Here is a 15,121-nt window from a genome sequence, read left to right on the forward strand (position 1 = left end):
AATTTGGACTGTACCTGTTCTAACCTCTTAATATGAACTTTGTAAGAAGGGTTCCACACCGGACTGCAATACTCTAAAAGACTACGTACGTAACTGTTAAAAAGTATCTTCGACATATCAGGGTCTTTGAAAAATTTAGTTTGTCTTATCACAAAAGTTTGTCTTATCCTTTTTCTAACACACCATCGCAGATCGAATAAAGATCACTTTGTAATATGATCGTATCTTCTATGGATCGATTTTTTCTATAAATCTTTAAGTCGTCTGCAAACATTTGAAATTTGGATTTTAATTTAGTGGCTAGATCGTTCACAAAGACCAAGAATAAAAGGGGCCCTAAATGGGAGCCCTGTGGAACCCCTGATGGCACGGTTCTTGTAATTGACTTAAAGCCACGGATCTTTACAATCTGGGAATGGTTCTGAAAATTCCTGCGTGGCCAAGTTTTTCTATGAGCAGTTCGTGGTCAACCACATCGAAGGCCTTCGATAAATCAGTGTAAATAGCATGCAATTCGTTGCCATCTGTGAAAGCTTTAGTAATGTCACTAACAAAATCCACATGTGCGCAACCTTCTATCTTGAGGGGAAAGTTCCACTAAGACTAAAGACTTATTAAAAATCAACTTCTCGGGAAGCCAATAGGATGGCAGTTTCGCTATAAGCGCTTTATGCCACACCCGATCGAAGGCCTTCGCTATGTCCAAACTCACCGCCAACGCCTCTCCCTTCAATATATCTATAGTATTTATCGTTACGATCAGCTCCATAGGTGCTCCTCTAGGTATCCCAAGAGCTGGCGGTTGACTCCATTACTTTGGAGAAAATGGAGGTAATGGCAATGGGGCGGTAGTTGGACGGATCCGAGCGTAAACCTTTCTTAGGGATCGGGTGCACTAAAGCCGCCTTCCATAATTTCGGGAGTACGCCTGATGAGTAGGAGAGCCCGAAAAGACGGGTAAGGACCGGCGCCAGTTCCGGAGCACATGTCCGCAGCACTATCGGGGGAATGCCGTCGGGCCCGCTCGATTTGTGAAAGTGAGAAGCGTCTTACCTCCGGCATGTATGACTGGCACCGCCGAATATGCGGTGGTGGTGCCTTGGTCATCCAGAGTCGAGTTGGATGCGAAGAGGGAACCTAGGAGATCAGCTTTCTCTTTCGTGTCATGGGCCAGTGAGTTATCGTCACCGTACAGTGGCGGAATGGCTGGCTGGCAGAAGTTTCCTTGGACAGCCTTGGCGAGCGACCAGAACCCATGAGTTTCCGAGGGAAGGCGTGCAAGTCTCTCGATAATTCTGCCAATTCTATTTTAGTTACTTGAAGTAAAACTTCTTTAGGAGTCACTTACTCGTCTGAATTATTTTCTGAAAATAAAAAATCAATTCAAACAATTTTTTAACCGATATAATTTAATTGTTTATAAAAAAGTTTTCAAATTCCCCAGTAATATTTTTTGAAAATATTCAAGTGTTTAATTATTACTACTTTTGTAATAAATCTTAATATATATATAGATCCAGTGTCCTGGGTGATTGTTTCCAGTGAACCCCTAAACTAATAAACGAATTTTAATGGGGATTACTTCATGACGTACAGCTTAGTTCCAAATTGAGATATAGGATAGTTTTTATTTGGATTTGGGACCCATAATTATTTTTATTTCCAATATTTGTTTTGTATGGACATATTTTCTATGAGAGAATTTATTGACGCACGGTTTGGCAGTTTTGCTGGGAAACAATTTCATTATAACAACAGGGAGCATATTTTACGAAATAATTCTTGATGTTATGAAACATTATTGACGAATTTACAAATAACAGTATTATATTTGTTATGTACAGAACAACGTCAGCCAACTTTTCTAACGTTATTGCGACATTCGTTAATTTTTATTTGTGGTTTTACGTAACGTAACACCAAATGAAGCAGCAGCTCTGCGTTGCCCGCGCTCTACTCCTTACAGCTGCTACTGGATTGTGCTAGCGATGGGCGTTGCAGCCTGGCGCAACTCTAATATACTTGAAAATGTATGATATGCTTACTAAAAATAATGGCGGCAAACGCTGTCTCGCTCTAACATATATTCGACTCTTTTGTTTGTTTTCGTTTGAGTGTCATGTGACATGTCATTCATTCAAAATACAAGTAACAATTTTTGTTACGAATTTTCGTTTTATTTTACTTTATTCGTGTATTATTCAGGGGAATTTGCTTAATTATTTTTAGAATAAATAATCGTAAGACATTTCTAAGCTATACAATGTAATAAAAATCTTGTAAAATATGTTTAAAATCTGGCCGGTCAGATTTATTTTTAATTATTATTAAATTGATTTATATTTATTTATTTCATTTTTATGGTATGTATATTTTTGTTTAATAAGTTTATTGATCTTAATAGTTTATAACTTTATTATCCTTTTTAATTATATTATATTGAACACGATGTGTAAAAAAAAATTAAAGCCTAAAAATAAGGGTTACCTAATTTCTGTTAATATGTATTCTGTTCTAATTTCATCTGTATCTGCAACATCTGAAAAACGAAAACCAAAGACTGTCAAAACCGAAAGTACTACACAACGCCAAAGAAAACAATTAAAAAAATATTAATTATATAAATTGTTTTTTTCTTTGAGATAACTTAAACGTATCTCTAGCTTAAACTAGTTAGACTTGGCTTAGTCCATCTTAAAATAATTAACAAAGGGAACCTTAAAAATTTGATCACATCTATATTAATGTAACTGTCGATATAAGAATATACGTATTTGTATAGTACAGCTAATTATCGATAAAAATTATGGATTGATTACAACCCTCACATTGGTTTACTATATTGGCAGGTCTGCTATTACGTCACTAGGTGGACTATGTTGGTATCAAGATTTAGTATGCGTTTCATACAAGCGACATTTCTTTTCATTTTCTATGGCACTCCCGTCTCTTGAACATAGTGCTTAAATTTTCTTTGGGGCGTTGAATAAACGGACCAGTTCAATCAACTGAAGGTCTACCATCAACTTTTAATTAGCTAGCGATTCCGATGCAGCTCAGTTTAGGTATCTAAACTGAATCGCTAAAATTAGCACCATGAAGTGCCTTTTCCTGAATGGTGTTTGAACGAAATAAATTTGTCTGTGGTCCGCGGTGTGAGAAAGATATCTATGACGCTCTACAGTCGTTGCATAAGTTTGTCTCTCTTACTTGAACCATATACGTTGCGCTTTGAAACCTAAAATGATATGATTTTAGCGGTTTTTTTTGCATAGAAAATTCTTAAAATACATTATAAAATTGCGCTTATAGCGTCAAATTATAAACCATTAAGTCCTTTTTTGTACTTTTTAAATAATAGTAATATAAATATATATAGTTCTTTGAATTAAAAAAAATAATATTTACTTAGGTGTTTTCGTAAAAATAACGAGTTATGAACGCACCTCCATTGATGTTTGATTGGATAGGAGCACAGAGTACATTTTTTTAAATTCCTTCTTGCGAACAGGCTATGCCCGGGCCCTTACTGCCTCGTCTCTAGTATTTTTATTTTCAGTATTTTGTTTTAGAAAGAAATCCAATAAAGTATACTCATCTCATCTTTCATCAATAAAATTTTCCTTTTCTGTGTTATAATAGTGTTCTCACTATTTTAAAATTTATTAACAACACGATTCACTTTCCTCTAAGGAAGTAGCAACTTTTTTCGAATCGCTCACTTTGACACATAAGCTATCCAGTTTAGCTTGAAATATTACTTCATGGTAGGTACGAATGAATGAATGAACCAAAGAGTATAATAATATATAGGGAAAAGAGAGCCCTCTCTACGCATTATGAGCTGTCTATTTAAAAACTAGCGCCATCTGAAGATTGGCCCCAAAAATAACTATTTATAAGCTCGAAATTATATAATTCATTTTTAATGTTGTGACGCAATTAAATAACTAACTCTGCTTTTTTTATGTAGGTATTGCAATTTTTTACCATGTTGTAATTGTGCCTAGAGTTATTTAATTTTGCCACAACATAAAGGATAGATTTAGTAGTGTAAATATTCAAAATGGAACACGAGAGCTACATTCACGCGCTAACTCTAGAAGTAGTCGCCATTTTATGACCAGTGGGCAGTGACACAACTAAAGAAAAGTTGAAAGGTTTCAAAGCGAGTGACAGCTGACAAAGCTTTCAATAAAATTTTAATATAACTAATTTATTCATGTAGAGAACATCTCAACAGCCATTCACACGTTGAAGTGGGTCTTAAGATCCACTTCAACGTTATCATGGGAGACTTCAACACAAAACTGGGCAAAAGTAGCGGCGATGAGTTGAGAGTGGGGCAATTTGGTTATGGAAATCGGCCGCAGCCAGGGTGGCTGACTTCATGGAGAAGGGGGATCTCTATAGAGATATTATAAACTCCTTCTTCATGAAGCAAGAACAACGCAAATAGACTTGGATCAGCCCTGATGGTGCCACCAAAAATGAGATTAACTTAGTCAAAACTGGGTGTGATCACCGCAATGTAAGAGGCACATTGAAAATCTATCCAAAACTGGAGCGGTCTCGACTGCTGAAGATGACGCTCCAACCTGCACCCATCCAGATCCAAAACCCGGAAAACTGACAACTCGAATTGCAAAACCGCTTCAAATGCCTCAGTGACTGCGTTGACGTGGACGAGTATAATAACAGGTTCGTGTACGTTCAGTATTCGCACGAGATTTGTCTATTGGGCCCTGCGGCAGTGTCGTTTCGTCTAAACCTGAACTTTTTAGGGAGGTCGAGAAGTCCATAGCTCGACTGCACGGTCACTTGGGTCTTAAAACTTTGTAACCCACAAGGCTTTAAGACCCAAGATCAAAGTTAACCCGACGCTATACTGAATATATATATATATAGACTAATAAAATATATAAACGGATTCCGAAAAGGCTTTAGCACCATAGACCACATAAATACGGCGCGGCAGGTTATACAGAAGACGGAGGATTGTAACCAGCCACTATGCTAGGTGTTCGTGGACTATGAGAAAGCCTTTGATTCACTCGAGATCTGGGCGGTGCTTCAGTCTCTTCAAAGTTACCACATTGATTATCGATATATCGAAGCGTTGAAGTGTTTGTGTGGATACGCCACCATGTCATGGGTTGGGGTTCTTGTCTGAGGACTTGAAGAAACTTTCATACAAGCACTTTATGTATTGTTGGATGATGGGGAGCTGTAAGTCTTGGAGAAGGTCTGCGTTCCTAACGCACCAGGTTCCATATCACGAAATCGTGGACTTAGGGTGGGGTCAATTTGAAGGTCAAGGAATCGAACAGATAATTTGTGGTAGACTGCTGAAACTATTACAAACACCTTTTACTGATGTAGTTCTTCTGAGATATGCATTAATTGAAGAAAAAAAAACATTGAATTAGTTTTTGTATGGAGAACATTATGTTTTAGTCAATTACTTGCGTGCTTCATATTTCGTTAAAATGAAACTTACTACTTACTTTCTTACTTGGTCATTCAGGAAGTCACTGCCAACATTTTATTTTCTTACACTTATCTGCAAAAATCTGCGTTTTGGAAGCTACAAGCACTTGAAAATATTGAATTTTTTTTTGTATAAAGAAAATTGTTTTTATAAATTACTTGCCCAATTTAAAACTCTACACGGTCCTAATTTACCAATTTTCTTCAATTACGTTTTTATCAAATACTTACCTATTTTAAATTGATATACATTTCCAAGAAATTAGTAGCAAAAATGTTAATAATAGAGTAAAATATATTAAAAAGTAATGGAAACACCTTGTTTAGGAAACTAACTTCTGATAGGAAGGGAAAACCACTTTGACATTTACTGGAAGAGACGGTAGATCTCTAGCGAGCCGTGAGGTGGCACCCCCCCGACGGGAACTGCCCCGGGTGGTTGGTACAGCTATTAGTTTATTTTGTAACCTTGTGCTTAGGAGCTTGAGCTATGCTTAGATAACTGTAAAATTGGTAATGAAAAAACAATTGAACAGAAGATATCCTAATCAGTATTAGGGATTCGCCGGTTCTGGCTCACAGTAGTGGGGATTCGCCGGTTCTGCCTCCCGGGTTCTGGCTCACTTGCTCTTGATGCCTACTAAAAAAAAAGTTTGGTGTCAAACTGGGGGTTTTGATGTATTTCCGAGCGATTGCGCTGATCCGTTTTTCGATATCTATTATTGTTTCAAAGTTAGCTTTTTAAATTAAACAGATCCATACTCATTACTAATCAGTGGTAATTAACCTAATGATTGGTGAGCGACTCAATGTCGATTCTTTGAAAGTCATAGATGTAATTAGTAAATTACCTCTCACATTCGTTACTACGATTAAAACGACAGTTTTGTGCTGTGTTTATTATTTATTTTAAAAGATGATATAAATAAAGTATATTAAAACATAGTTGCAGATTGTATCATTTTCAAAAAAAATTGATAAAATCATTCTAACTCTTCTTATTAAACTTAAAGTATAGATACATTAAACAGTACTCGCAACATATACTGCGGTAATTTTTTTTTACTCTTGTAGGATTGTAGATATACATGCTGCAATTGCTTTGTTAAAACTTCAGCTGGAATCCCTGAGTTGGACGATCATATGAATCGAAGTATTGTCCAATACCCTGCTCATCAATGTGTATTGCAACCCAGTGAGAGCCTGGCTTATTTTCACTTTCTACATTGCTGGCAATATAACAGGGCTTTACGACATATATCGACAATCGGTTTGCTGCGTAAACATTATTTTGAATACTGAGATCAATTTTCTTCAAATAAATCTGTATCTCGATTGTATTCATATTAATTTAGAATAAGGTCTTGTCAGTTGAGGGATTGAATATTTATGTGGATCATAATAACAAAAGCACTCAATATGGCTTTCGTGTATCTTATGCATGTATTTAAAAGTTATTGGGTTACAACTTACAATAAAACAAAACATCATTAATTTATGTACATATTTTAATTCAAAGTTATAAGGCAATATAGTAGTAAGTTTAACTAAAACTAATACACACCCTTACAAACGATCAAACATAAACATAACTGCGGTAATCTACTGAAATATTATGATTTTTATCAATTTTATTGATCGATAAGACGAACGAAGATCGAAAACGAAATTTGATTTTTGAATATGTAACTTGAGTTAAGTGATATAGCTTTTTGACATTTTATTCAAGTCACAAATTTTGAGATAAATAAAATACACTTTAGTTTCTGTGACTACTTCCTTTCGTGTATCAACAATTCGACCATCAGATTTCCTCATCAGGTCATCAATTATTTTTAGGATTAGTTTAAGATTTTTTCCGTCAACATATTATAGAGATTAGGTAGTTATATCTTGAAAGTAATTAAAATGGTTGAGAATGTAAAAAGGTTGCATTTCATCAAAGCATTAGGTGATTTAGATAAAATATGTGTCACTGACATCATTCAATAATTTTAAAAATTATTTACGAAAACTGATTTTCCACACCCACACACAATGCACCCTCTACTACAAAAAGGTTTCAAATAATATAGTGAGACGATTTATTGTTAAACTACCATTTATTGAATATATTTAAATAGAAAAATTTATAAGTAAAACAATATACAATACCTACATCATAACTTACTCCACAAGTTAAATACAAGATGTATCTACTCTTATTCTTTTCAAAAAAATCATTCAACCTTAAAACTTATATAATATTTATTTTACTTTATGATGACTCGAAGCTAATTTGCTTAAATATACCGTTTGGTATCATTACATGACAAACGAGATTTATTTATTCGCAGAGTGAAAATATTATGCTTTATTGACTTAACTATATGCATTGAACAATATTCATTCTTATTTTCAAATAAGCATATCTTATAATTTTCCATTTTCATATACTTAGTAACACTTTTATTAAATTTGAATGTGAATTTTCCCTCAACATCTAAACTCTAAAGCATCCGTTTAGGTCCTAGGAATTCATTAAATATGTTAACTTTGTTTTCATCTTTATAATTACCGTACCGTACTTTTTTTTTATTGAGTTTTGGATAGCAATAATTTTTTTTTTTCTGCAGTCAGAGGTTTTAAAACACAAATGTAAATCAGGTTTTATATCCGTGTAATAATTTTATATATTAAAGTATTAGTATTACTTAGTGTACAATAATTTTAATTTATTTCGAAATATTTTTAACTAGTGAAAGTCATCGCATTAGAGTTTTAGAAATATCCAATATACAAAATCCCAAATAAATAGGTTTATTGAAGAACAATTTAGTTTTTCGTTTTTGAACTGCAACCAAATTTTCATTTTAAAATAGATAAACTACGGAATTCTACCTTGGCAATTAAATTTTGTACAATTTTACATTTACTCTTTTTTCAATATTTTCCATTGTTCTTTATACACTGAGTTATTCATTAATTTATAAAAATCTTTTCGAAATCAGATGTTGGTAGCTTGTTTATGTGTATTTGTATTTAAATCTATGTAATATTTTAACAATGAGCTTTGTTTGAATTTTAAAATTCTATGAATATTTTGTAATTTCTGTGTGTGTGCGTGTGTGTGTGTGTGTGTGTGTGTGTGTGTGTGAGACATTGCTTTAATTTTCTGAAGTAAATGACATATGTATTTTTATAACGAAGGTTTGGAACACATTTTATGCCTTTTGTATCATCAATGCTTACATTTTATATTCTCCGGGCATATCGATAGGTCAGAATGTAAATCATGCAGTTCAATAGGATATTCTAGATCTACTTCTAAAATAAAACCAAATTCAAAATCATCTGGAACATCAAAATTTGTAGGGACATCTACCCATTCAAAACCTCCTGTAGTAAGGAAAGGAGATATAGCCTATCCGTAAAGGTTGATGAAATGACTTTGGTTTTTCTTTGTCCTGTTCTCACTTAGTCAAAGTCAAAGTTCTTTATTTGCCAAAAATATTTACCAGTAAAGTTTTTATACAAATTTAAGAGTAGGCACATGTTTCGTCTTGAGAGACATGCAAATATTTCAGTGGTTTCGTTTTATATATTGTAACATATACTTATTTGTTTAAATTAGCTTTTTCATGGCGATTGCTACATTGAGATATACAGTCTGAAATACCCGATTCAATAAAGCTATTTGTACAAATCCCTAAAGTAATGCTAATTTAATTTTTGTGCATTTTAACATAGCACCCCAACTTAACCCAGGCGCTGTATAATAAAGTGCTGGATCAAATCAAATCAAAGCAAAATCAGTTTATTCAAGTAGGTCACGAAAATGACACTTATTATTGTCAAAAAAAATAAAATATTTTTCTTATTGAATCTACCGCTACTTCGTAAGGGGTTGAGCTAATGAGAAGAAGTAGCAAGAAACTCATTGCCAATCTTTTATATCAAGATTTACAGATCATAAAATGATGCAACAAACACACTCAAACGTCAAATAGTCAATGTCTTACACGAGTAAGTCAAAAAAATAAATGTAAATTAATACAAAAGTTATTGAGTACAGTAGCTGCATCATCCACATACATCATAAATCAATAAAGGTATCCTGTGACCATTTTATAAGCGATTATAAATAAATAAACATGTATATATCCATACATATATATATATACAATAACTTTTAAGAATCTGAAACCGAGCCCCGGCAACAGGATCATCCCGCCACCACAAGCAGCACCCGTTCACGAGCATGACGCATGAGCCAGCCATCGCCTCCCTCAACCATATTTTAGGGAAGGGGACGACCCGTCCCATGTCGCCGCAACAAGCAGTGACATTTAAGCGAGCATGATGAAACCTGTTACGAGAACTCAGCAAACAACAATAAAATAAACCTAATAAATCCATATAATCCTACATATCATGCAATACTCACCAAATACCTCTACTTAAAATTTGACAATTCTGCTTAAACTTGTAATTAATATTATATTTTTACTAGCAGTAATCAAAAGTTCAATCCTTTAGGGTTATCTAATCAAAATCACCTTATTCAGGCAGGTCAAGGAAATGACTTTTCTTTTTATATCCACCTCCTTTGAGGGTTGAACTTTAATAAGAAGTGGCAAGAAACTCTTTGAGGCAATCACTCACAAATCATTTCAGTTACAATATATGTAAAGTGATGCAGCAATAATACTCAAACTACAAATACTCAAAAAAAATGTAAATTAATACGTAAAAAACAAGAGCTTTTGAGTACATTCACGGCCGACTACTACTGTATCAACAATAATACCAGGCCATTGTACAGTAGATGCATCAATTCACACACACCGTAAATAAATAAAGGTATTTATCTACCATTTTTATTAGCAATTATAAAAAATATAAAATTTTTAGCCATCGCCTCCCTCGACCATATTTTAGGGAAGGGAACGACCCGTCCCACGTCGCCGCCACAAGCAGTGACATTTAAGCGAGCATGATGAAAACTGTCACAGGAACTCAACCAAATAACAAAAAACAAGAATGTTCATCTAAAATATATTCAACAACACTCACTAAACACCTCTACTTATGATTTGACCATTTTGCTTTTAGTATAAATTATCAATTTTTCAAAAAATATTCATAATTATAAATACTATTATATTTAATTAAGGGTAACTAAAGCTCAAATCTTTTAGAGTAATTCATACCCACGCTTTCTTATCATCTAAATAATCCTTTAAATTGTAATATGATTTTTCCATAACTTTATGTTTAATATAGGCTTTGAACTTGTTGAGGGACATTTCCATTATGTTCTCAGGAAGCTTATTATAAAATCTAACGCAATTACCGATGAATAACTTGTCGAGTTTACTAAGCCTAGAAGTGGGCATTAACAGTTTGTTTTTGTTTCTAGTATTAATATTATGTTTTTCATATACCTTTTGAAATTTATTGCCATTTTTATGAACATACACTATATTTTCATATAGATATTGAAATATTGAAAGGAACGAATCTTTTTTACTGCGTATGCAGCAGAACTTAATCTACTTGATAAATTTTTTATATGAGGGCCCCATTGGAGTTTAACAGACAGAGTAAACAACACAATTTGATATTTATCCTTTGCAATATAAGGGAGATCATTTATATAAATAAGGAATAGAAAAGGTCCTAAAATCGAGCCCTGTGGAACCCCCATTTTAACTGTTGATCCAGAGGACATCTTTCCATTGATATCCACCTTTTGTATTCTACAATTTAAATAGGATGTCATTAAGTCCAATAGTTTATTTTTAATACCGTAATGGTGAAGTTTTCTAACTAATCGGATCTAGACCACATTATGCTCATTAACATAAAGCTCGGAAGTTATCAAATACATATCATGCTTAACACTTTAAACAAAATAATAAACATAGATCTTAAGATATAAATATGAATAATCTAACTTATAATCTTCATCGGAAATATGTGTGTCGGTAAATGTATTGTAAAATTTATCACGACCATGGAGTGCTGAAACTTTTAAGCAATCGTGTGTTATAAATTCAAATGGATAAATTCTTTTATTCTAAGACGTAAAAAATCATTATTATTTGGAAAATTTAGTCTTAAAGTCTGAAATTGTTCTTCCTTCGAATATTTGACAAGTTTCTCTACTGAAAGGCAAAAATTTAAACGAATCAACGAATGTCAGTTGAATTTTACGATTATTTAATTTTATAGTTTTTGTAAATGCCTTGTATTTTTCTTTCGTTTGTGGAATAATATCAATTTCTTTTTCAATGGAATTTAATGCATGAACAACGGAAAAGATATTATTCAAATCATCTTACAAGTAACCTCTATAAAAATAACGTAATGCAATTATATAGTACTTTAAAAAAGTCACAGTTAATGAATCAGCTGTTTGTAATAGAATAATTTCATAATGTTAAATTAAGAGTTAGTATATCTTACCAATTAAAAACATTAGAATCACCAGAAATGTTTCTGAACTGTATCAAAAATGATATGATATCTATTTGAGGAATCTTTAGAGATTAAATAGAACAACTGCTTGACTGTGAGGAATATGTGGAAGATATCTGGAAATAAAAAAGAAAATGTTCTTGTCAGAGCTAATATTACGTTATATAAAATAAAATGTTCTTGTCAGAACGAATGTTTCGGCATACGCTTATTACAGTTATTATGCACGATTACTATTTCTACGATCTATAATGCTACATTACAAGTTAGGTATTAGACATTTGTATTAATTGATATTATTGGTTGTAGGTACAGCTACAAATCTGTTCGATTGCTTACAATTTTTTACGTTAATTTTATTTTGTACACAGATTTTGTTCAAGAAATAAAAATATATCTAATTAGTTTTAATTTCAAACATGTAGTTAAACTATAATGTAGAGTGAGGTTTATTTTTTTTTCTTTTTTAAAATTACTTTTGATTTTTAATTACTGAGTTTCATCTTACAATAAGTATTCAATAAGTAAGTTTGCGAAATCTTTTCATTATCATTGGAGTCAAAGTTATACGTTTTACGACACAAGTATTTTTATGCAAATTAAATAAATATTGTAAGCACGGTTTTGATGGATGGTTAAATCATGTGCGATTTGGATGGAATAAAACTTCAAAAGCGTACCTATATAACAAACGGTATTTGTAACATCTCATTAATATAATCAAATTTAAAACATTCTTTGAAATTGGTTTTCCATACATAAAGTTAAATTTGTCCCTTAAAGATTTTTATGCATTAGGCAATTCCGCAAGTGTTAATTTCAAATAAAATTTCAAATGAAATTTATCAAATTTTAAAACATTATTTGAAATTGGTTGTCCATACCAATCCCTTAAAGTTTTTTCTGTATTATTCTATTCCGCAAGTGTTAATTACAAATAAAATTTCAAATGAAATTTATCAAATTTTAAAACATTATTTGAAATTGGTTTTCCATACATAAAGTTAAATTTGTCCCTTAAAGTTTTTTATGTATTAGGCAATTCCGCAAGTGTTAATTTCAAATAAAATTTCAAATGAAATTTATCAAATTTTAAAACACAGAGTCAAACAATGAGGATGAAGAGTGCCGCTCCGAGTGTCATCTAACCTACTTCTGTGGAGCTGCCTGATGACGTGATGGAGCCACCCCAGCGCATTCGGAACACAGAGGTCGTTGCCAACTCTGGAAATGGATCTCCAGAGTTGGAAAACTAAGGAGCCCGAGGACGGCCTCCTGTCGGGAAAGGCCTTGTTGAAAGTGACAGGTGACACGGACAGGGTGAAGACGTCTTTAAAAACACACTTCCGCTGCAAACATTGACGAGTTAGGACGTTACTCAGCCCAATTTCTGTTCAAATATTAGTCATTGTGTTATTTGAAATGTATTCCTAGAAGCTTAACAAATTGAACTGTTTAATTTAATTATATATTATTAATTAATAAAGTTAATTATTTAAATGTTAGCTTGTTTGTGAATTATTGTTTATTAGTTGGTGATATTAAAGTTGTCAATTGTTATAAAAAAACCCCTTTTGATCTTTTTTCCTAGAATATAGTGATGCCTATTGCCGAATTCCAACTTCGGACGACACCTCAAAAATAAGGATATCATCCCCACGATCTGGATGTGTGGCGTTCCTCCACAGTGCGTTTCCAAGGAACTGTCTTCCACGTACTACAAAGTTTTGGAATGATTGAATGGTGGTTTAATGATGATTGAAATTAATAGATTTCTTATTTTGCATGAATAAATAATAAGAAATCGGGACTGAATCGGAGAAATCGAGTTAAAACGTGGGTAGTTAAATGACCTGAGTACTTAAACCCCATAAAAGCTATTGAGTACAATTATAGGTCCACACAACTTCTTTGTATCAACATTTAAATTAGTAAAAAAAAATACTTAAGACCACGCTTTTTAAATGAATGAGAACCAACTTCATACCTGTTACTGTGCTATGACTCTTGTGATATACAGTTAAACCTGGATAAGTGGAAAACCTCTATTATCGAGAGTTGCAATGAAGTCCCGGTTCTTTTTGGGACTGGTTAAGTGAGATTTGATTTGTAACACTTTTTCGATGTTTACCTCTATAATTGAGACTCAGTAGCTCAATTACCTGTATATGTAAGACAAATTAATCAGGTTTTAACATGTGTTCACACACCAAAAAATACGCATTTTTATTAACATTTCCACCTCTAATTATGTAAATGAGAGTAAGTACAATAATTTTAAACTCAATAATTGGTACATTTGTCTTGGTGCTAATTAAATAAAATAAAATAGTATTGAACAGTACTTCAAACCGGCCCATATTTGTGTAGATACCTACTTAATAAGGTGCGGTTCTGGCCACATAACGAGTATTGTTCCCATCTTTGAGCAGAGCTGCTTGAAATGTCGGGATCCAGTACTCCGTGAAAATTCCCATTACTTGGCGTTGAGAGACGTGGCGTCTTAGAAGACACAAAATGACTGACTGATGACAGACCGCATTTGTCACGGACATAAAAGTATGAATTGTAATTTTGTCTTTCTAGGAAGATGATGCTGTACCGAGAACTGAACTTAAGACCCTTTATATAAGTGTTACTATATGATGTGTAATTACTTAGAAACCAAATCACTATAAAGAACACAGGTAGTTGTTTGTTCTCTAAAAATCTACTTATTTGATACCACGTCAGTGGCAAAAAAAACGAATTTAAAAATGAATTTTGTGTAGGTATTCTTAAAAATAAGAAACGTTAGAACGCCATTTTTATATCAGTTGAAACAAAGATACTGCAAACAAGACACGGGCACAGGAATCAAACCCGCAATCCTTACTTTCAAGGTTTATGTGATTTATTTATTTACTTATAATATGACGATATTTATTTTTATTTAAGAAAAAAATCTGACTATCAGATATAAAAAAATCGGAGTTACAAGTAACGTAAGTAACGTAATATAATACTAGGACTAATATCGGTAAAATATTTTTGTTATCTGGTATCCCCCGTAACTGCACACACACTAGCGTAATGTTGCTTCACTTCTTAATATCATGGCGCGGAGTCGTTCTCTTTTTATTCGTCTGTGGATAGAGGTTTTCATTTTAGCGCGCAGCATGGAAGAAAT

Source organism: Leptidea sinapis, chromosome 14 (assembly GCF_905404315.1).
Source record: "Leptidea sinapis chromosome 14, ilLepSina1.1, whole genome shotgun sequence".
NCBI classification, from domain to species: Eukaryota; Metazoa; Arthropoda; class Insecta; order Lepidoptera; family Pieridae; genus Leptidea; species Leptidea sinapis.